This window comes from Uranotaenia lowii, chromosome 1 (assembly GCF_029784155.1).
Source record: "Uranotaenia lowii strain MFRU-FL chromosome 1, ASM2978415v1, whole genome shotgun sequence".
NCBI lineage: Eukaryota > Metazoa > Arthropoda > Insecta > Diptera > Culicidae > Uranotaenia > Uranotaenia lowii.
The window spans coordinates 104307785-104331933 of record NC_073691.1 but is presented as its reverse complement, the minus strand read 5'-3'; the positions used below and the strand labels follow the sequence as shown (position 1 = coordinate 104331933).

At 40.4% G+C, this 24149-nt stretch overlaps 1 protein-coding gene and 1 long non-coding RNA gene across 3 annotated transcripts in view; one reads left to right on the top strand and one right to left on the bottom strand.

Moving 5' to 3' along the window:
* The window catches only part of LOC129752303 (beta-galactosidase), a 277208-nt gene that overhangs the window by 13214 nt on the left and 239845 nt on the right, over nucleotides 1-24149 (bottom strand). The window lies entirely within an intron of this gene.
* On the top strand, nucleotides 6800-10121 carry LOC129752423 (uncharacterized). The gene is made up of 4 exons (XR_008738871.1): nucleotides 6800-8170; nucleotides 8234-8465; nucleotides 8527-8960; nucleotides 9156-10121. It is a non-coding gene; the product is annotated as an uncharacterized LOC129752423 (long non-coding RNA).

Here is a 24149-nt window from a genome sequence, read left to right as displayed (position 1 = left end):
ATCTGGGGTGAACTTGAAGAAACTTTTACAAGCGGAGTGGTAGCCAACCATTGTAGGTTTCTGATAGTTGGATGCCTTCCCTCGACGAACCATCGGCCGTGGAAGCTTTCGGGCCAACCACACAGACATAGGCAGGACCTTGCTACCGATGGGGGAACTATACATACATACATACAATATACGGTTCGAAAGATCTTGACGAGGCAAGAAAGTCACTATGGCCTCGTTTTCACAAAATTTCTTATTAATGCGTGCATAAATTGAATGTTGCACACATTATAACAGTCGAAAAATCGAGCAATTAGAGCTTTTGTCTCTCTTTGTCTCCCTAGCCTAAAATCACATATGGTGGAAAGAGAAGTATATTGTTTGCAAGATTTGACAGCTCATTTGAAAGCTCCAGCAGAGCCTTCAACCGTTATACAGACATCAAAAGTCTACATCTAGGGGCTTTTTCTATTGATGTGTGCAATAAATGCACTCAAACTATGATTTTTAAAACCATTGAATATAGTGTTTTAAAACTTCTATGAGTATAAAAACAAGTTCATTTCATTATTAAAAAAATATTCTGATATTTTGAAACTCTAAATTATCTTGAAAAGTGTGTAGATTACGTATAAAATTTTAAAGATGAACGCATCAATACGTTTACATGAATGGTGAGTTTTGTGAAAACGCGGCCTATGAGGCCAAAAACATCTACCATGGGAGAAAAAACTTATGAAACAAATAAGATGTTTTGGGTATGAAATCAGTACAAAGTTGGTTTTCGAACCCATGTCGACTAGATTTGGGAATTGACCCGCGAGCTAAAAATTTTTATACTCTTTTCTTTAAGATAATACAAAATCTTCAATTCATAACTCCCCAAATAACCATAAGTACTAATGCTTTGCATTTTTATAGCTTTATTCCAGCATTCAAGAATTATTCTAATCAATACTGATGTTATGAAATCGTTTGGTACATCTTTGTACCTGAAAATAATCACATTTTCGTAGATGACGGAAAGAATTAAAGAAACATAAGCTATCAAAGATCTAAAGAACATAAGCCGTAAATATCATAAATTTTTCGAAAAAGATACAACGGCTCACCGGCAGGACTTGAACCTGCAATCTCCGCTTCAGTACAACGGCGCGTTAGCCAATTTCACTACGGTGAACGTGATGAAACCGGCGAACCTGAGCAATCGAGCTCTGCCGATCAACTGCTGGACCTTCTATCGAAAACACAATGTATATCCCGCATGTGATCTTTCCCGCTATTGATCTCTCTTGTTTCTCTAACACCACCCATCGACTCGGGAATTAATCTACTCTTTAAAATTGCAACTAGCTTTGCACAATGTTTTCGAAATGCAACAACGCTCTAAATCAGAATAAGGGTACGAACACAGTGAGCGCGAAGCGAAATATTCATTCACAGGATGAATTTCGCAAGTTCGTTTTTGAAGGCCGCCCAAGCAACCAGAATTCCCTTAAAAAGGGTCCATAGAAGCTTAATCAGCTCTCGTTTGTGTCTGAAGAGAATGCTAATCAGCCCAAAATTTAAGTTCTTAAAGCCACTTTCAAGTTCGTTTTGGTGGCTGTAGAGAACGCTATTCAGCTTCTAAGAGAATGTCAAGAAACTTCTACGTGCCGAAAAAAAAATTTCGATTGACAGATTGCTCTGACAACCAGATGACAGACTGCTAGGTTGCCGGTCTATCACGATATATCTCGTTGACTTCAATGTTTACTAAATCACAAGTTATTGCAAAGAAGCTACTTACGCTTTGGGAATTGATCCGTTGCCCTCTAGGTTGTAGTGCAAACTCGTTAACCTCTCGACCAAACCTACTTTTGTTTTCGCCACTGTTGGAAGTAGTATTAAAACTTCATTTCAAAAGTTATTTATGGTTATGTTCGAGTAGATTTTTTAAAACAGAGTGATCGAAGCCTTGGGGTTTTCTTTTATAAGGGAATTTCAAAAAATAAAAAAATAACCAAACAACAACCATTTTTTTTATAATTTTTCTTTATTTATTGAAAACTTCCTTAAGCACTTCATTTTTCTTCACTATCAATTGCGAGCCTAGGCTGTGGTAGAATGCAGGATGATTTTCGAACTCTCGGCAGGAGGCACACATAAGAAAGTTGCCGTATTCGCACCGGTCCGTTTTTTTTTGCGTTTTGTTCACGTTGATATTCCGCACTCAGAGGAAATCTTATTATAAATTTCATAAGATACATCTTATGAACCACTTTTTTGCGTCCAAACTAATTTTTCATAAGAGTCTTATGAAATTCTTTCAATATTCATACGAAGTTCTTATGAAAAATAGAAGAAGCGGCATTGTGAAAAAATAGTGAACACATTCATTCCATCAGTCATTTTCTCGTCGTTGTACCAAGCACTAACCAGTTGTGGAGCCATCAGTTTTTTTTTCAAAGATGAAAGTGATTTTGTTATTCTACATGGTAAGTTTATTTTTTGTGAACGTTCAAATTATTTGTTAACGTAAACACATGTTTTTATGTTTACTTTTCAGCATGTTGACCGGCGAAAAGGATAAGTTCAATGGACCGGGTGCGGCAGAATGACTGTTGGAACTGTGCCTTGATGAGCTGCTTATGGTGATCATAATGTTATTGTAAACAAACAACAAATTACCCAGAAAATAAACTGATCCTTTTTAACATCAATTATCTTGGTATTTTCTCTTCAAACGTAAAATTTTCTGTTTCCATAAGACCCTCTTATGAAAAGCAACAACCTCTCATTGAAGCAGGTGTTCATCTGAAGAATTCATTCGCTTCATAAGACAATCTTATGAATTTCATAGATTTTTCTTATGGCGCCACTTCATAAGAGAATCTTATGGGATATATAATAGTATTTTTCTGAGTGCGTAGTTTTTCCGACGACATCCTTTTTTCGCACTGCTCAAATAAATATACTTACCATAGGTCGATCTTAGCTCAGTATATACCGCATCCTAGTGGTGGGTAATCGGCAAACCATTTTTTGCTATCTGCCGACACAGCTCCGATTGTTACTGCAACACAACTTAATGTTGTTTGAATGGAAGTCAGAATAATTACTCCTCGCGAAGGATCATTCGCTGATCAAATCCAGATCCGAGCCCCGATGCCCTTGAAGATTTTTTCTTCTCAGCCATATTTTGATCGCACTCAAGGTTTTCTTTTTCTTTGTTTTTTTTTTTCTTTTGAGAAATTGACAGAAATTTTTGACATGTCGCTTAAAATTCCCATAAAGGTTCTTTAAAACACTTAGAAGTATCTTAACGGTGCGTTAAAAAGTGTTAAGCGAACGTTATCGACCTTCTTGAAAGAAGTTGCATTAAAAGCGCTTAGAAGTTCCGTTATCGATAATTTAACCTTTCAAAGGGCGATGGAAGTTCCTGAGTAACTTTTACGTGACAAGAGTCACTTGAAGCTCCCGTAAAACATTTTTTCAGCTAAATGTGAACTTCGGAGTTCCATCTTTAAGTAAAAACGCGACTTTTGGTTGCTTGGGCGGCCACAGTGCACGCGAATTGCGAAGCGGTTCAACACTGAAAAAAACCTTCTGTGTCTTGCCACAACTTTTCACACGTGAAAAAATTTATGCAAATTTATTTGCAGAATCAAGTGAGCGGGGATTACGCGCGCGCGCAAAAAAAAACAGTCCGCGTTAATTTTGCAAAACCAAGATGGCGGCTTCAGCCTAACATCAAAATGCTTTAAATGACTGAAAATCGTATAAAACACCCATAATGAGGGTATTAGGTGAAAGGAATCAATTTGTAGAAGTCGAATTTTGCAGTCTGACGCTATGAAACGCCATCTTAAAATCCAATTCGGCGGCTTCCGCTCAACTTTAAAATATTTCAAATGACAGAAAATTGCATGAAAAAAAATCTACCAAAACTATGACAAAAATATAACAAAATTATGAAAAGAAATTTTACAATATTATGACAACATAAATTACGAAACGCTGACAAAACTTTGAGAAAAATATGGCAAATGTGATAAAAATATTACAAAAATATTAGAAAAATATACCAAACTTTGATAAATGTGACATTAAAATGGTAAAGCCATGACCAAAATATTAAAAAAAATCTGACAAAAATCAATAAAAATTAACTAAACTAAATAACAAAAAATAACAATAATAACAAAACACGAAATAAAAATTTTGACAAATATTTGACAACATTATGGAAAATATGACAAATGAAATATAAATATGACAAATATAATAACTAATCAAAATTTACAAATATGACAAAATTTTGCTATAAAATAACATAAATCTGCAATTTGTCGTATTTTTTTCATGGTTCTGTCAGATTTTTGTTCATTTGATTGTAAGTCTTTTTTCGTTCGATTAGTCGTTTTACCATCTTCTCTTCATACTGAAAGTCTTACCCGGTACAACTGTGTTCGATGATTACTCTTGTATTTGAACTCGCCAATTGCGCTACACATATCACAAGCCCATAGATTTGTCTTTGTCATATTTTGTCATTTTTTCGTCATATTTGCGATATATTTGTCACACATTCTTCATTATATTTTAGGATTTTTGTCATTTTTTGTTAAACTTTTGTAATTCTACTGTCGTATTTGTCATCAATTTGTAATTTTTTTACATATATTCGATAGTATTTTGTTGTATTTTTATCTCATTCTTCATAATTTTGTCAGTTTTTTGTCATTATTTTGTCAAATTCTGGTCATATTTTTTTCAGGACTTTGTCATATTCTAGCCTGTTTTTTTTTTTAACAATTCTTTATTTGAAACGGCTCATACCTTTGGGCTTTAAGGAGCCAAAATCGATTTTGTTGTTTACAATTGTTTTCTTAACTTAACACTTTGTGAGAGGAGAAAGGAAGATGGAAAGGGAAATATGAAAATAAAAAAGAAATTATAGACGAAGATCGATAGCTTTTAGAAAAAGATAGATTTCGAACATGTAGTCCAAATCTATCACAGCTAGTACATCTCTAACTGGAACATTAGGTGGTTTTCCTCGGGCCCTAAGGGAGTCTATTAAATTCGTTCTGGCGACAAGATAGCCCAAGCAACCAAAAGTCGCGTTTTTACTTAAAGATGGAACTCCGAAGTTCACATTTGGCTGAAAAAATGTTTTACGGGAGCTTCAAGTGACTCTTGTCACGTAAAAGTTACTCAGGAACTTCCATCGCCCTTTGAAAGGTTAAATTATCGATAACGGAACTTCTAAGCGCTTTTAATGCAACTTCTTTCAAGAAGGTCGATAACGTTCGCTTAACACTTTTTAACGCACCGTTAAGATACTTCTAAGTGTTTTAAAGAACCTTTATGGGAATTTTAAGCGACATGTCAAAAATTTCTGTCAATTTCTCAAAAGAAAAAAAAACAAAGAAAAAGAAAACCTTGAGTGCGATCAAAATATGGCTGAGAAGAAAAAATCTTCAAGGGCATCGGGGCTCGGATCTGGATTTGATCAGCGAATGATCCTTCGCGAGGAGTAATTATTCTGACTTCCATTCAAACAACATTAAGTTGTGTTGCAGTAACAATCGGAGCTGTGTCGGCAGATAGCAAAAAATGGTTTGCCGATTACCCACCACTAGGATGCGGTATATACTGAGCTAAGATCGACCTATGGTAAGTATATTTATTTGAGCAGTGCGAAAAAAGGATGTCGTCGGAAAAACTACGGAATATCAACGTGAACAAAACGCAAAAAAAAAACGGACCGGTGCGAATACGGCAACTTTCTTATGTGTGCCTCCTGCCGAGAGTTCGAAAATCATCCTGCATTCTACCACAGCCTAGGCTCGCAATTGATAGTGAAGAAAAATGAAGTGCTTAAGGAAGTTTTCAATAAATAAAGAAAAATTATAAAAAAAATGGTTGTTGTTTGGTTATTTTTTTATTTTTTGAAATTCCCTTATAAAAGAAAACCCCAAGGCTTCGATCACTCTGTTTTAAAAAATCTACTCGAACATAACCATAAATAACTTTTGAAATGAAGTTTTAATACTACTTCCAACAGTGGCGAAAACAAAAGTAGGTTTGGTCGAGAGGTTAACGAGTTTGCACTACAACCTAGAGGGCAACGGATCAATTCCCAAAGCGTAAGTAGCTTCTTTGCAATAACTTGTGATTTAGTAAACATTGAAGTCAACGAGATATATCGTGATAGACCGGCAACCTAGCAGTCTGTCATCTGGTTGTCAGAGCAATCTGTCAATCGAAATTTTTTTTTCGGCACGTAGAAGTTTCTTGACATTCTCTTAGAAGCTGAATAGCGTTCTCTACAGCCACCAAAACGAACTTGAAAGTGGCTTTAAGAACTTAAATTTTGGGCTGATTAGCATTCTCTTCAGACACAAACGAGAGCTGATTAAGCTTCTATGGACCCTTTTTAAGGGAATTCTGGTTGCTTGGGAGATTCGTTCTGGCGATCCGGGACCCGGATCGGAACGAATATCGCAACCGGACCGATTACTGTCATATTATTAGTTGTCAGTTTGAATCTATCCGGTTTCCCTTCGAATTCTATTGGATTTTCTGACCATTTCTCCGCTGCCATGCAATGACAGATATCGAAATCGATCAGTTTAGTTTCGATTCGAATTCTGTCAGTTTTGACGGGCCATCATTTGAAAAACGATCGGTTATTTTTCGTGTTTGGCCGATGACATAGTGAGTGCGATGCGGTGCGAATTGGCGGAAAATTTACGGACGCAGCCTACGCGAACTCGAGCGGCGGAACAAATTGACATCTGCTTCGCCGCGTTGAGTATGTCAGGTTTAAGCGATTCACATACATTTTCATCAAATGTGGTTCACCGCATTGAACCGCATTCACCGCATCGCATCGCATCGTATTTACTATGTCATCGGCCTTTGTCGCACGCCGCGTTTTCGTTGCCGGTCAAAATTTGACGCCCCCATTAAATTAAGTGGCTGGCCTTTCAAGCTCTCCACAGTCTGCTTCATGCCTAGCGCATTCAATTTGCTGAAACAAGGTGGTGGAGGAACAGCTGGGGGAGCTTCGGCCACAATTTCATGGGACCATTTCTTCAATTCACTGTTCTGATAGTAGCGGAATCTGAATCTGAGACAGGAGCAAAACCCCGGCAGTGAAACAGTTTACCGCAACATAGCCCTCAGCAGAAACATCAACCCTCAGGAAATTGCCGGTTTACAAGCAGTTCTTCTAGTGATTAAAACTGCAGCTATAACCCGGACGAAGTTGCTCTTTGCGAACATCCCAATTAGGCACCTCTGCATGTTTTTATCGGACTTATTAACTGCTCGGTTGTGATCCCACTTAAAGCAGAACACTTGCAGCGCTAGGAAAAATCAAAGAGACTGCCCTTCAGCTTTGGAACAACCTTTAAGCTTCTCAAATAATGACCACCATCCCAACGACCAGCAGTTGCGGTAATCGTGGAACAGAATCCGAACTGGAGGAAATCGAATCGAGAAACGAAACCTTCCCACTGACTCTGGGAATGCTGGATCTCCTCTACACGCTGTGCGAAACAGGAATACCAAAAACTCTAGGGGCAGGACCCCGTAAACCCGGCCTTGGTAGCTACATAACTTTCATCATCGATGCAGTCTTCCTACGCTTTTACAATCGTAACTATAAAAACTCCACCAAAAAATGGCAGATAACTGAAAAATCTCATTGTGAAGAAAACTCCCCACTCGGTTTCCACATCCTGCTACACAAGTCAACACCAAGTCCGACTTCCTTAGGCTGCTTTTGCACATCATCGACAAAGCCTGCTTCCTCTTTGACACCTTCACACCATTCCCGGACGCAAAAATCTCAGGAAAACCTCCCTATATGCGCTACAGATCCTGTACCAGGCTCTCAAACAGGAAGATTTCTTCAATGCACTAGGCATCAATCCTAGCAGCGGCAAAGTGGACCACTTGCTTAACGTCATCCGCTACGTTACCTTCAACTCGTTCCTTCCGAAGAAGATTCCAAAAAAATCTCACTTCCATAATGCGTCAACCGAACGTAAATCGGCAAATCCTAAGGCTGCTGACCCAAAATGAGCGCACAAAAAAGGAAATCCTTCAGGGTTGGTCAAGTATTTAGAAAGCGAAGCAGTAAAATCGTACTCGGTTGCTGAGGTTGCCAAAAATATGATCAATGTAGGTAAGTCTAGGAATTGTATACCTACTTATACCAATTATTAAGTTTAACCCCCATCCGTTCCAGTTTTTTACTTGTTGAACCATTACGATAACAACATACAACCAATGGCATTCCGGAATTGGCAGCGTGCTGTCTTCGATGCGTTTGCGACTCATGTACTGCCTAACTTCGCTTTCGTCTTCGATAGCAGCAAAAATGCCTATTCATCCCTTCAGGTTCCGGCTGATCCGGAAAAGAACATTCACAGTGGAGTCTAAGGAAGCGCGGTCGTCGTTGATTTGAGATTCCTCAAAAAGTAATTACTGGTTCTTGAGTAGGATTTCCCTTTAAGTCTAATGTTAATTTCATTATTTCAGATATCTTCAAAATGAAAATTTGGATAAACTTGGAAATAACAACAACAATCTTAACGAACCACTTCAACGGTGGGAGGAACTAGAACTCAACAACTATCATAAATGCATGGAGATCAATTGATGGCCGGATTATTTCTGGGATAATGTACGCCGACAATAGTGTGGTCAAACTGAGGCATATGGAGAGCAGATGAAAAAAAAAATCACTGTCCCAAATACAGATATCACAAAAAGGTCCCCTTCTTGTGGGCCATTCTGAATTTAGATGAACGAACATCGCCAAATAATGTTCAGGAATTTAATAGCAGTATTTTCCAATTGTCCATGTTACCAGTCAATATGAATACACATTACAAACAACCGAATGTACATCAACGCCAATGGACGAGAAGAAGCGAACGGATGCTAGCACCATCGAAAACATTTGGCTCAAGGTAAGCATTTTTCAATTTTACGACATTTCGGTGAGAATTTTATTGCTGTAGGAAGAATACTTCAGTGGTGTATGTAGGTGTATCGAGAATTTTAGAAAAAAACTGAAGACACAAAATTAACTCAAGTTTAGAAATAATTGTAGGAAAATATGTTACACAAAAAAAATCTACAAGATTTTAAATTTTTATTTTTAGATCAACGCTAAAGCTAATGACAGCAATCACGTCATTGTATCTGGAAACAAACCTCCACTGATCTGTCGAAAAGTAATGTTCGTTGGAGCTGACCTTTTACATCCATCGCCGGACCAGTCGAATATACAAGTGTCGTTTGTGTAGTGGCCAGTTACGATCTGGAAAGATTCCGCTATAATTTTTGCTATTGTCTGCAAACTCCGCGGGAAGAAATTATCTGTGATCTAGAAAACATTGTAAACATAAAAACATAGAGAATCATCTTTATAATGGTCCAGAAGCGACATCAGACGCGTTTTTTCCCGGCCGACAGGTGCTCAACCGAGGGACAAAACCTAAATTCAGCAAAAGCAGTAAGTTTCGTCCCGTCAAGTTGGTGGTCAGGTAAACGAATCGGAAGAAGCAACCACAATCATTTCCCGCATCCGGTCCGATTAACCTTGCCTGATTTATCGACGCGGCATAGAAGTTTTTCCGTTGACGATCACCGTAACTGCGGGCTGAACAACATGAACAAGAACAAGATTGATGCAATCCAGGAGGTCAACATCACCCACTCGCACCATATTAGGACGCTCAAGCTGGTGGGTGCTAGAAGCACCAGAAGCCGGCAGTATAAGCCTCGAGGGCATCGGGACGTTGCATGTGAAAGGTAATTACTTTACCTGCGGCTGTCACATCCACACCCTGCTCGATATCCCCTGGCCCATTGGATCTATGGGCGGGTCGAACTACTGCATATCGCCGTTGGAGGTAAACGGTTCTTGGGTCGCCGGAGATCTAACCAAAGGCAGCGTCAGTGACAAAACCACCAGCAGCAGCATATTCAGGCGGCCGGCGGCCGGCGACGGACACTGTTGTGGTCCTGGGCCAGCCGTAAAATTTTTGGTAGCATCCGACCATTAATGTAATGTACATGTATTAATACAAAAATTATTATTTTCAAAATAAAGAGACATAAGAGAGTGACAGCCAAATGACTTAACTAAAATTCACGATGACGTAATGATGGAAAAAATAAAAAACAAATTTCTACATGATGACAATTCGTTCGAAATCGTACCTGGTTTTTGGCCGAAAACGAACCGATTTGGTCCGAAATCGGGCCAATTTGGTTCGAAATCGAACTCATTTCCATCCGGAATCGGTCGGGATTGGATCGGAAAACGAACTCATTGTTTTGACAGCTCACTCGCAAAAACTTATCGTCGTCAGGAAAGTTGTTTCACCAGGGCACTGAATTCGTCGGAAATCGGTTGGATTTCTCGTCAGATTTCTAACTGATTCTCCATTCGAGTTTTAGCGTGTATGCGCATCGGATGCTTTTTTTCGTACGCGTGGATAATTCGAATTTTTGAAATCGATTTGAACCGGATATACGTTTTTTTGGTAGTATCGAATATATAATCAGTGCCAGTAAAGTGCCGAAGTGTTTTTTTTTCGTTTTTTGGTATCGGAGTGGAGATTGTGAACCAAAAAAGAAAGGCGAAAGGACGCCAGTGAAGAAGTGAGGTTATCGATAACGATGGCGGGTGGACAGGATCCCCCTGATCCGCCGGAAATGGGAAGGAACCCTGGAGAAAACCATGACCAACCAGCTGCAGGAAAAAGTTTCGAAGAAATTTGGTATACGGCTGCCGACTCCGCTCCTTACCGTGTTTATTTTGAACCTGCCAAAAGTACAATCGGAAAAATAAATAAGTTCGCCCTGGGGAACACCCTTAAGAAAATGGATTTGTACAGAAATTTCATAATTGATATGAAATATGTAAGCCAAAAAAAGATCATCGTTTTTCTGAGCAGTTATGTGAAGGCTAACAAGCTGGTTGAGCAGTTTAAAACAGAAGGAATGGAATATAAAGCATACATTCCCAGTCATCTAGTCTGCATAACAGGTGTTCTAGCAGGAATTCCAACGGATATCGATCTGGAAGAAGTCAAAGGAGATATAGAGTGTGAAGTCCCCATCGTGAGTATCGTTAGGATGAACAGAGGTAAGGAAAAAGAGCCTACAAATCGTCTGCGTATTACTTTTCGAGCGCAACAATTACCGGAGTCTGTGAAACTTTTCTGTTGTTCAGCCAAAATCAGACCATTCGTACCATCGATTTTTTTGTGTACTCAGTGTCTGAGATTCGGACACAAATCCTCCAACTGCAAAGGAGCTAGACGATGCGAGAATTGCACGGAACGCCACGAAGAGGACGAACTTTTTACCAACTGCCAAAAGCAACAAAAATGCGCACATTGCCGAAGCAACCAGCACTCATCCCTCGACAACAACTGTCCCGAAAGAAAGAGGCAACAAGACATTAAAAAACTAATGTCAAAGCGGAACTGGACGTACACTGAAGCCAAGGAACAGGTTTTTGCAACCAGTCGTAATCCTTACGCCCCACTACTGAATGCGGAAGAGTTCCCGACCCCGATGGAGAGTTTCGCCAATATAACGCGAGACGGTCTCACACGAAAAGATCCCATGAGAGAGGCTTGGATAAGGACCAATGAAGAACGACAGGGAATCCAGGCAGCAGTTAAAATGTACAAGGATCAACCAAATCAAGCTGTCAAACATGTCAAAAGAGCCAGGTTGGAGGACACCCGTACCAGATCTACCTTCGAGGAGCGGGAGGAAATCATCGCACCAGTTGCAGGTAGCAGCCGAGGAACAGCGCTGAACAATCCCAGCAAGGTTCAGGAAGATGAAAAATGGGAAAACGCGGTAAGACAAGCAAAAATGAATATGGATCGCAATTACCAAGAAAGAATGATGTCCTTCTATTCAGAATTCATTAGTCTTTTGGGACCTCGAGAAGAGGTCAAAATGTTATTTCAAGATTGTACCAAAAAACATTTCAACCTCGCTAATTCAGTTGTTCTTAACAAAAGATAAACTTTTTCGTTTCACTATTTCGCTTCCTACATCTCACTTACAAGCTTTTACTATCAGAAATGGCTACTAACACAGAATTCAAAATACTACAAGCAAACGTGCAAAGCTATCAAAAAAATAAAGCGGAAATTCAAAGAGTTTTGTCTGGAGGTGGTTTCTCTGCAGCCGTACTATCGGAGACTTGGACAAACGAAGACGACGAGAATACGAACAGATACTCTTTTCCTAATTATCACTTTGTCCCTCATTCCCGAGATGACAATTACGGTGGAGCAGGAATTTTGCTTCTAAACACGTTAAGCTATTCAAAACTACCGGCACCCACATCCCTCTCCTCGCTAACGCAAACCGTGAGTATCCGTATTACCAAAAATAATATATTCCAAGATACCTAGCTCTTTAAATATTTCATATAAACGCCAACGGACAATCTTTTAACAAACCTTAACACCATCTACTGACAGAAAAGGTCAACATTTCTCGATAATTGAATTTTTCACTTGTACCCCTCGTTCCGGGGGGTTCAAATGCACTCTAATTATGCTTTTGTTCAAATTTGGAAAACATTTGCAAAATGTACTCTGACATACTTTCGCCAATTTTTGGAGAAATGCTATGCTACTGACTTAATTTAATTGAGAACCTGACTCGTTTTTGCGCATTTAGATTCCTCAATTAAAAATAATAATCATCAATTTAAACAGATAACTTATTTGTATTGCATATCTGGTTGAGCCTGATCATTGATTCAAAATTCCACGGAACAGTGCTGAGGATATTGCGATTAAGGGTTTTGATGCCTTGGCCAAGTATTTATTTTGATTGGGATCCTGATTTATGTTAAAACATGATATAATACAGATTGTTTTACCAAGGTCTTAATTTAATTTAGTTTAATTCATTCAGATGAAGATAAATTTTATCTAGTTTTATTAAGATGTTTAATTCAAAATCTTAAAATTGCTAAGTTGAGTTTAAACATCTAGTAGCCACTTGAAAGCAAGTGATAAATAACATAATTAAGAAATTTTAAATTTTAAAATTATTTCATATCAGGAAATGCTATTTCGCTTTTTTTTTCAAAACCAGCCATTTCTATAACAAAAAAGCAGAAAGTAGTGTTTTCTAACTGTCAAATGAGATTTAGAAAAAAAAAATCAAACCTGTCCACGTGGACATCCGAGGACGGGTTTAGGGTTTGCCAAACGTCCACGCTTGTCCACGCAGAGGAAGGAGGGGGTCTAAAATCGCATTTTTCTATCCACGTGGTATCTGAACGGCCCCAAGTAAAAAAAAGCTTTGAATAGCGAATGACGACTCTGATACCGGAAAACCGTGCTAATTTTGGAGAGCCAAGACCACGTAGAGAAAGATCTCAGTGTGTTTGTTGTGCAAATGAACCTTCAAAATGCTAGTTATTTCCGACCGTGTAATATAAATTGTTTTTTTTTCTTAGCGTGTTTTACTGAATAGTTGCATTTCTGCCGCAGCATTTGATGGTGGCGCTTTTGGATTTTGTCCGTCGATTTCTGCAAGAGTTCCGAATCTTGTAATGGATAATTTTTGGTATTACTCAGCTAGATTTGATACTTTGTTCGGTGTCCGGTTCCATCGATCACTATAAGAGATTTCGAGGCAGATGTTCAAGCCATTTTTGCCAACCTAGAGCACAATTCCAAAATCATACTCGGTGGTGATTTTAATGCTCACCACACGAACTGGGGAGACGAAATATGCGACGCAAGAGGAGAAAAACTTTTGGAAGCAATAAATAACAGCGATCTTTTGATAACCAATACTGGTAGTAAAACATATGTCCCTCTGCAACTGAATAAACGCTCTTCTGCTATCGATGTAACTCTTTGCTCTGCAAATTTGATTGATATGGTTCACTGGAGTGTGCTTGATTATGGAATAGGAAGTCATCACATGTGCTTGGATATTTCATGGAAAACCAAGTCACATTTCAGGCAAACTTATTTCTTCAACAAAAAACAAATCCGTAAAGAAGTGTCCTCCTTAGAAAATTTCGATTTTGACAATTTCTCCGAACTCTCTTCCAAAATGAAAAAGATACACAAGGAAAATAGAATGAAATGTAAAAACACTCCTAAGTTCTGGTGGTCTGAAGTAGTCGACGAGGCATGGAAAGATAAAACAGCTGCTAGGAAAAAATTCAATCAAGTTTCCTCATTAGATAACCTCCTAAATTTCAAACGGAAAGCAGCCATCTTCCAAAGACGAAAAAGAGAGGAGATTCGCAAAAAATTTGAAGATTTTTCCAACGAAGTTAATCCTTTTACGAGTTCGAAAGAACTATGGCTGAAAGTGGGTCGTTTGACAGGAAAAAGATTTTATAAAAAAGAAAACAGTTTGCTATATGAAGATGAAGTAATGGCAGAAGAATTTCTAGACACGCACTTCGGACAGGACAATCGGTTACCGAATGAAGAACCACACACTTTAATAACTGAAGGTTTGCTAGACAAAACATCCTGGTACAGAATATTAGCTTCGAAGAAGAAAACATCCGCTCCAGGCGAAGACAACCTCTCCTACGAGTTACTGGCTTTTCTGAACCCCGCGGTTACTGAAAAAATAATATTCCTAATCAACGACATGTGGAGAAAAGGAGCTCTGGAAGAAACTTTGAAGGTGATCAAAGTCATTGCTATACCGAAACCTGGACGTGACCAGAGCACCGTTGCAGGTAAGCGACCAATTTCTTTAGTGCCTACTATAACCAAAATAGCAAACTCAGCTGTATTAGAGCGCCTGCAGATTTTTCTCGACATCCACAAAATTTTGCCTGAAACTTCCTTTGGTTTTCGTAAGCACACTTCAACAAACACCTGTGTATCTTATGTTATCAATTGGTTGAAACAGAATAAGAGAAATAAACTTTTAACTGCCATGATATGCGTTGATTTATCAAACGCTTTCAATGCGATAAATGTCGATAAATTGGAGGAAATTTTGATACAAACAAGGGTTCCACATGAAGTTCTTCGATGGATTATGTCCTTCTTGAGAAATAGAGTAATAAACTTCCATATGAAACAAAAGACGTTATCAAGAACAATCAACAATGGTCTTCCCCAGGGAGATGTTCTGTCGCCGACCCTGTTTAACGTCTATACTGTTAACCTGCACAAGATCGTACATCCAGACGTGACGCTTGTCCAATATGCTGACGACTTTGGGATTCTCTTTCGAGCAAAACACCTACACACTCTTAACGAAATCGGGGAATCATACTTAGCAGAGTTTGCCGAAATCGCCAGGACCCTTAATTTCACAATCAACCCAGAAAAAACAAAAACTATTCTTTTCCAACATGGCAATAAACAGCTCAACATATCCCTCAACGGTACTTTGTTGGAATCCGTAAGATCCCATAAGTATCTGGGTATAATTTTCGATCGTCATCTTAGTTTTGGAATACACATTAAGGAGGTCCGTTCAAAGGTTCAAGAACGTTTAAATATGGTCAAGGTTCTAAATGGGGCAAAACATGGTGCCCACCCTGAATCGATGATCAAAATATATAAGGGACTCTTCCGGAGCAAAATGGATTACGGCAGCTCAGTGTACAATAATTCCAGCAAAACCAATCGCAACATTTTATCAGTACTAAACAATCAATGCCTACGAAAGGTGACGGGAGCCACGAAAAGCACACCGAGGAACACGCTAGTGGCCCTAAGTGGGCAGCACCCAGTGGACTTTAGGCACACGTACATTGCTTCTAGAGAAATATGTCGACACATGTCAAGAAACAACCTTATTGCTCATCAACTAAGAACAATTCAATTACCAGAGGATGTTAGCAAATGGCATCAATTCTCTTACCTGGAAACTGTTAAGAATAACCCAATCTCATTTGGTTTGTTATTAAGATTCAGATGTGTAACTTCTCCTATTCATGTAAACTAGACTTTGCTATACTCTCTTCTAGAGTACTTTTCATTAGACGTGTACTTTTCTCTTGTCAAATATATCTTCTACCAATCGGACGCGTTCGTCTTTTCTTCTGCTCCGTAAAACCTTTGTTAGGTTATGGGCCCAGCAGAAAACGTGTTCGATCTTGTTGCGTCGCGAGTGAAAATTCTCTGTTCTTAGTACAGATCCGAAAGATAAGTTTTTCGCTTTCGTTTTGTGAAACCGGCGCGAACATGGAGGAAGATCGGAAGATATATTCGTTCGATGGCAACAATTATGCCAACTGGAGCTTCCGTATGGAGGTGCACCTTGAAGAACTTGGTCTGATAGAGTGCATCCGTTCCGCAGTGGAAGACGTTCCGGAACTGCAAGTGCTAGTGGACGATTCGGTTGCGATAAAGCGTGAAAAAGAGCAGAGATTGGTGGAACGGAGAAGGCAGGACGTTAAGTGCAAGTCAGTACTTGTTCGGAATATTGCGGATTCCCAACTTGAACATATCAAGGGGAAGGGGACTCCGGCTCAGATCTGGGCGACTTTGCAAAACACGTTTGCTCGTAAGGGAATCTCCGGCCAATTCTACCTGCTGAAGAAGTTATCCGCTATGAAATTCGATGAATCGGGTCCGCTACAAAATCATCTGGTGGAATTCGAACGAATAGTGCGCGATCTTGATTCTGCGGGAGTGCAGCTTCAAGAAAGTTTGGTTGTGTTCTATTTGCTGCAAACTATGCCCCGGCCGTATGGGCAGCTTGTGACGGTTCTTGAAACCCTACCCACTGAGCAGTGCACATTAGATTTTGTGAAAGCTCGTTTGCTTAGTGAGAGTGTGAAGCGCGAAAATTCTGATGGGGGGGCGGAAGGTGCTGGCTCGTCAGCTTTTGTCGGCAAAAGTAGTGTTCCCGCGAAAATCAAGTGCTTCTCTTGTGGGAGGGTCGGCCATAAGCGGTTTGAGTGCCCGTTGCTGAAAAACACGAATCCGAATAAAAAGAAATACAGCAAGAAAGAAAAAGCAAACTTTGGAGAGTCTGCTGTAACATTCGTGAGTGATTCGTTAAGTGCAAGTGGGGTGTGCAATAAATCCAGCTGGATCCTGGATTCAGGTGCTTCAGACCACATGGTGTGTCGTGAAGATTGGATGTGCGATATTACGGAACTGAGTGTTCCGATGGAAATTCGAGTTGCTTCTGGGGAAGTATTGTTGAGTCGTTGTATTGGCAAAGTGAACATGATTGCCAGAGTGGGAAAACGACGAGTGAAGTGTGTGGTCAAGGATGTTATGTTGGTGCCCGGGATGAAATACAATCTGTTTTCCATCCGGCGCCTGGACCAACTGGGTATGCAAGTGGTGTTTGAGAAGAACGAAGCCCACATAAAACAAAACGGTAAAGTTGTGTGTTGTGCCAGCCGCAAGGAACGGCTTTACGAACTGAACGTGGACGTAGTGAGGCACGAAGAAATGTTAGTGAGTGTTAGTGAAGAAGATCTGTGGCACAGGAGGTACGGCCACATTGGAAAGAGTGGACTATCGAAGCTGATTAGTGGAAATATGGTGAGTGGTCTTCAATTGAAGAAAAGTGATGTTCCTGGCGAGGCTGTGTGTGAACCTTGCGTCAAAGAAAAGCAGATAAGGAAGCCATTCAAGAGTATGCCGCTACCAAGGAGCTCTCGACCCCTCGAACTCATCCATAGCGATGTTTGTGGACCCCTGGCGCCAACCGGCTGGAATGGTAAGCGATTTTTTATTACCTTTACGGATGATTTTTCTCACTTTAGTGCTGTATATTTCTTGCACACTAAAGACGAGACACTTGATGCATTCCAAACATACGTGTCGATGGCTGAGGCGCACACTGGTAGCCGCATAAGCAGATTGCGCTGCGACAACGGCGGCGAATATGTTGGTGCCAGATTTAAGGAATTTTGTCGCACCAAAGGTATCCAGATAGAATACACCGTCCCACACACACCGCAACAAAACGGTGTTAGCGAGAGACTCAATCGAACCATCATGGATAAAACGAGAGCGATGATCGAGGACTCTGGTATGAATAAGAATATGTGGCCCGAGGCCGTGTTGACGGCAGTTTATTTGATTAACCGAAGCGCTACATCAGCTGTTACGGAGGAGAAAACTCCCTTCGAAAAGTGGCATGGCCGAAAGCCAGACGTTTCTAAGTTGCGTGTATTTGGCAGTACAGCATTTTGTTTTGTACCCAAAGAGAAACGGAAGAAACTTGAATCTCGGAGCCAAATCGGTCGTTTGGTCGGATTCAACGTGAATGGGTATCGAATATGGGACGGTCGCCGAATTTTCCTCGCTCGTGATGTTACCTTCGATGAGTCGCCATCCACCGAGGCAGTTCGAGGGGTCAGAGTAGAAGACAAGGAGAATTCCGAGGAACATCGTCAACTTGCTGGTCCGGTTTCAGGGAAACCGCCGACAGAATCCGAAGAGGTGGAATGCGTGGCACCGAATTTTGACGATTCCTTAGCCGAAGATGATCCTGCTTTTGAAGATGCTGTTGCTGAGCCAGAAGAAGCCGAAAATGTACGACGTAGCGAGCGAACAAGAAATCCTCCGGTCAAGCTCAATGATTATGTTTGTGTTGCTTTCGCTTTGGGTGCTGAGAGCTACGTAGAGAATATTACTAGCATCGATGACCTGAAAACTTTGGATGATTGGCCGGAATGGAAGGCGGCAATTGATGAGGAGATGAACTCGTTAGCTGAGAACGAGACTTGGCAGTTGGTGGACTTGCCTCCAGATCGGAAGCCCATCGATTGTAAATGGGTTTTCCGGTTGAAACTGAATTCAGACGGTAGTGTCCAGAAACGAAAAGCAAGATTAGTCGCTAAGGGATTCAGTCAGCGCAGAGGTTTTGACTTCACAGAGACCTACGCGCCAGTGGCAAAAATGACAACTGTTAGAACGATGCTTGCTTTAGCTAATCAGCAAGATCTCGAAGTGCACCAGATGGATGTCAAGACGGCGTTTTTGAACGGCCAGTTAACCGAAGACATCTATATGCGACAGCCTAGTGGATTTGAGGAGGGGAACCAGGTCTGCAAGTTGAGCAAATCCATCTATGGGCTGAAACAAGCCTCAAAAGCCTGGAACGATCGGTTCAACCAGTTCGCAGATCGAATGAGATTCAGACGCTGTGTGGAAGATGCCTGTTTGTATGTGCGAAACGAAAAGTCAAGTCCATTGTATCTACTATTGTACGTAGACGACATGTTGATTATCTCGAAGTCCCTCCAAGAAATTGAAGTCGTCAAACGGTTGTTGAAGCAGGAATTCAAGATGGTTGACATTGGCGAAGCAGACATGTTCCTCGGAATGAAAATCGAGCGAAATCGATCGGAAGGAGTGATCAAGTTGAACCAACCAGGATATACGGAGGCGGTGCTCAGAAGATTTGGAATGGAGTCGTGTAAACCATCGAGCACTCCAATTGAAGTGAATCTGCAGCTTAAGAAGGAGGAGTCATCGTCGAAGTTGGACAAGCCGTACCGAGAGCTAATAGGTTGTCTGACTTACCTAGTGGTTACTTCTCGTCCTGACTTGAGTGCTGCAGTGTCTTACCTCAGTCAGTTCCAATGCAACCCTGCGGAAGAGCATTGGACTCACGGCAAACGGATTCTTCGCTACCTACGCGGTACCACTGATCAAGGCTTAGTGTACAGGCGATCCGAATCATCATGTGGTCAGCTTGTAGGTTTCGCTGACGCGAATTGGGCAACAGACGTGAACGACCGACATTCTGTCTCTGGTTACCTGATTCAAGTCTATGGTGCTACAACGGCCTGGAGCACCAAGAAGCAGCGAACTGTGGCGTTATCTTCGACGGAGGCCGAGTGTTCGGCTTTAGCCGAGTGTATCTGCGAAGCACTCTGGTTCCGAAAATTGTTCGTCGAAATTGGGATCCTGGAACCGAAACCGGTAGACATATTCGAGGACAACCAGTCTACCATAGCGATTGCAACATCCGACGCTCCATCAAGAAGGCTCAAGCACACGGAAGTGAAGATACAGTTCATCAAAGAAAGTGTTCAGAGCGGGAAGATTGCAGTCAAGTATATTCCAACCGGGGACCAACCAGCGGACATGTTGACCAAGGGTCTGTCTCCAGTGATTTTCAAAAGACATTGCTTGAAGTTTGGTTTGCAATAGCGATTGGATTAAGGAGGGGTGTTAAGAATAACCCAATCTCATTTGGTTTGTTATTAAGATTCAGATGTGTAACTTCTCCTATTCATGTAAACTAGACTTTGCTATACTCTCTTCTAGAGTACTTTTCATTAGACGTGTACTTTTCTCTTGTCAAATATATCTTCTACCAATCGGACGCGTTCGTCTTTTCTTCTGCTCCGTAAAACCTTTGTTAGAAACAGTGGTCCGAATATCACTCATTTTCAATGAATGTTCCTGATTGCACTTCGCAACTGAACGAATAGCGATCGGGTTTTGTTATTGATTGCTACTGGACCTATCCGATCATCGTTCGTTCTATTCATCGCTAACATATAGATCACCTCGCACGATGCTTGCTGTCAAAACAGTGCAGCACTATCATCCAATTGGAATCTCACCAAAGAGCGATGCATATGGCGAATCATGTTCGTCTAGGATCAGGAGTGAATGGTTCAGGAAGTGAGTGAGTGATACATTCAACCGATCATTAGCAAATGTTGTTTGTTTTTAAACATAGCCAATTAATAAATTTATTTGAATTTACAGCGTTTTTTACACCAGTAAGAATAAAATCAAATTGTAGTTGTCTTTGTGAGGGAAAGATGTTCACTTCCGCCGTGTTTTCGATTTCAAAAAAACCAGGCGGATACTGAGTGAGTGACATTCAGAATGGATCAGTTTGTATCTCCCTCATCTCTGATATGCGATGTTTGCAAAATCGATGATTCTGAATGATGCGACTCGGTTTGCATAGCTGAGTGGAGCGCTGATCGAGATTGCATACCAGTCGGGCGAAGCAGTTGCGAGAGGCGCTTTCCTATTATACAGTCAGAATGTTTCAAATAAGAAACGTATCCTGAGTGTTTATTTTGATTGATTTTCTGACCATTGCCTGGAAAGAACATACTGGCTTAACAAAGAATTATTCGATCGCATCCAATCGATAGAACACCCCGGCAATGTGCAAGGAGTCGAAATTTTTCCAGATCTGGAAGGTCTGACGGTTGCCAAACAGAATTCGAATCCCATGAGGCTGAAACAACTAACACTCTTCGCCATGAATGGCAAGTACCGAGGCCGTGGTCGTATTTTCACGGATGCTTCCAAGGAAGGTAACGTTTGCGGCATAGGAGTCTTCGTAGAACAAAGGAGATTACGCTTATCACTAAGGCTCGAGAAGGAAACCAGCATCACATCTGCGGAGCTGATAGCTATCTACAAAGCAACGGAAATAGTTGAACAGCAGTGTCTAGAAAGACCCGTCATCTACACCGATTCGCAAGCATCGTGCACGATGCTTCTCAATGCACAAGAATCCTGTGAAGCAGAAAGTATATTAGCGAAAATTCTTCGAAGCTGCTCTCATCATGGAATAACTATCCAATGGATACCCAGTCACGTATCCATTGGCGGAAACGATACAGCAGACGCATTAGCAAAACACGGGCTACAGTCGGAGCAGATAATCGAGAACACGTACCTTCTATCAGACGGGTTCAACGCACTGAAGAAATCGCTAGCTGAAAACACAACAGATTGGTACAAACATTATTCGACAGAAAAAGGGAAAACTTTTTACTACATACAACCGGAATTTTCCACAGTACCATGGTTCGTAGGAAAGAGCCTAAAAGGAAGAGATGTTCGACTTCTGAACCGTTTGATGGCTGGTCATGACTTTTCCAAGTATTGGCTAGCCAAAATGAAAATAAAAGATGATGCTGACTGTGAGCTATGCAAGGAACCTGAAACAGCGAATCACATAATTCTCACCTGTCCACGCTTTGCCTCAACGAGATTACTATACGATTTCAACGGCAAGTACACGAATTTGAAGGAACTATTTAAAGAAAAAAACCTAACGCATTACGAAGAAGTAGCCAAATTCACTAGCGAAATCAAAACTGATTTATAATCAACTCGGAACCAAAAACAGGGCATATAGTCAAAGTCACTGGCCCTTAACCCGAGCTGCCCGTGAAGCAGCTCAAGTAGAAGAAGAAGAAGAAGAAGAACTGATTCTCGGGTTGAACGGGCCGAAATCGAATCGATTTTGGGCCGATTTTTCGATCCGGGGATGTTCCAGTGAGAGATGTGCTGGCTGTGATAGACTTGGACTACATGTTCGAAATATATCTTTTCCTAAAAGCTATTGATCTTCGTCTATAATTCTTTTTATTTTCACATTTCCCTATCTATTTTCTATCTTTTCTTCAAAAAGTGAACTAGATATAAGCACACAAATGTAATCAAACAAAACGAGTTTGGCTCCTTAAAGCCTAAAGGTATGAGCCGTTTCAAATAAAGAAATTACAAAAAAAAAAAAACAGTGATATCTCCGACCTCTGGGCGAAAATTAGCCATCGAGAGAGATAAACACTGAAAGAAGCACGGTCGGCGATGTTGAACCATTAATGTTTGAAAAATAACCATAATGGCAGTTTTGTGGGTTAAGTCGTTTTATGAGTTTTCACTGAAAACTCATAAAATGAGATTTGAAGGAGAACTTGCATTATGGTTATTTTTCAAACATGCTCTCGCAGGCGAAAATTGTTGAAAAATAACCGTTTTCAAAAGAAAGGAGCCAGTTCAATATTTAAGAAATAAAACGAAAACTCATTTAATTTTAATTTTAGCGCCAAATCTGCTTTTTATCAATTTCATCTATTTATTACTTTAATAAAGTATGCGAAACATGAAATTTATTATACACAGTTGATTCCGGTAATACTTGATGAGATGCAATAACATAAATCTTGTCAGAATGGTTTCCTTTGCACCGCGCCTTTTCCGGAACAGCTCTCTCCAATACTTCTAGCCTGTTCATGGAACAGATCCAGGCCTAATAAAAGCTGGCTTGGCTTTTTTTTTAAATCAAGACGAATTATCTATCTGGAATTAAGAACGGTATTTCAATAAAACATCAAGAATCATAAAATGCAATTACCTAACCTACACCGGGAACCTCATCTCTTAGCAAATGACCGTGATAAGATCCATACTGGGAAAGGATCCGACTGTCGATGTTTATGGTGGCCCTCTCTACTGCCATCGGTATGTCGACCGGAACCGTGTAGTCAGATCCCTCCTCAATTTTGCTTCTGCTGGTTCCAGACGTTTTTCGATGAGCCTTGCGGAACAGCATTTTTCCACAGCTGGGACGAACCATTTTTTCAGTATTCTCGAAGATTATTATTTTCTGTTTCCACCGTTGCCGCACAATGCGATCTGAAAGGAATATTTGACCGTGAAACGGATATGAGGTTATGTTACCCGCATTCAATTTTTTCCATACCTGTTTTCATATTATTTCCGCTTGATCTGATGGCCTCTCGGATCTACTCCTGAATTAATGTATTGCAAAATTGTTCGGAATCAGCAGGAGAAGCAGATTCAGAGAGAAGCAAATAACAAACCCGAATACTTTATGCGCTGTCAAAGGTGCAAACACTTTCGAAACGTTTGAAAACAACAGCAGAGAAACTTTTCCCGATTGAATTTAACCGTTTTTCTGCGATTTCGAGTGGAACTTCAGGAATGGTTAAAATTCAACGATTGAGTATGGTTGAAAAATAACAAATTTAGAAGTTCTCCAAGAAATACCAAAAAACGGTTGAAAAAAAGTCAAAAATGGTTAGAAAAAAATGAGCGTGAGGGGCCAAGTTTGCATCAATTGCTTCAAAAGTGTCTTTACACTCTAAGCCGGTAGAACCCAAAACCAAGTTGAAATGCCGCAAAATCGGATGAAACTGGCTCCCGACGAAAATGAGTTTGAGGGGGTTTTCCCAAACTTGAGAATAAACGTCATTTTTGCAACTTAATTTTGGGGCATGTCATGCGGCAGGGATTTTTTTTGGGATTTTTTCATTTCATGAACTAATTATCAAAAGGGGTTATAAATATAGAAAAAAGACGATATTTTTCGTTCATATTTCCTAAACATATTTTATTTTCCAAACAAGT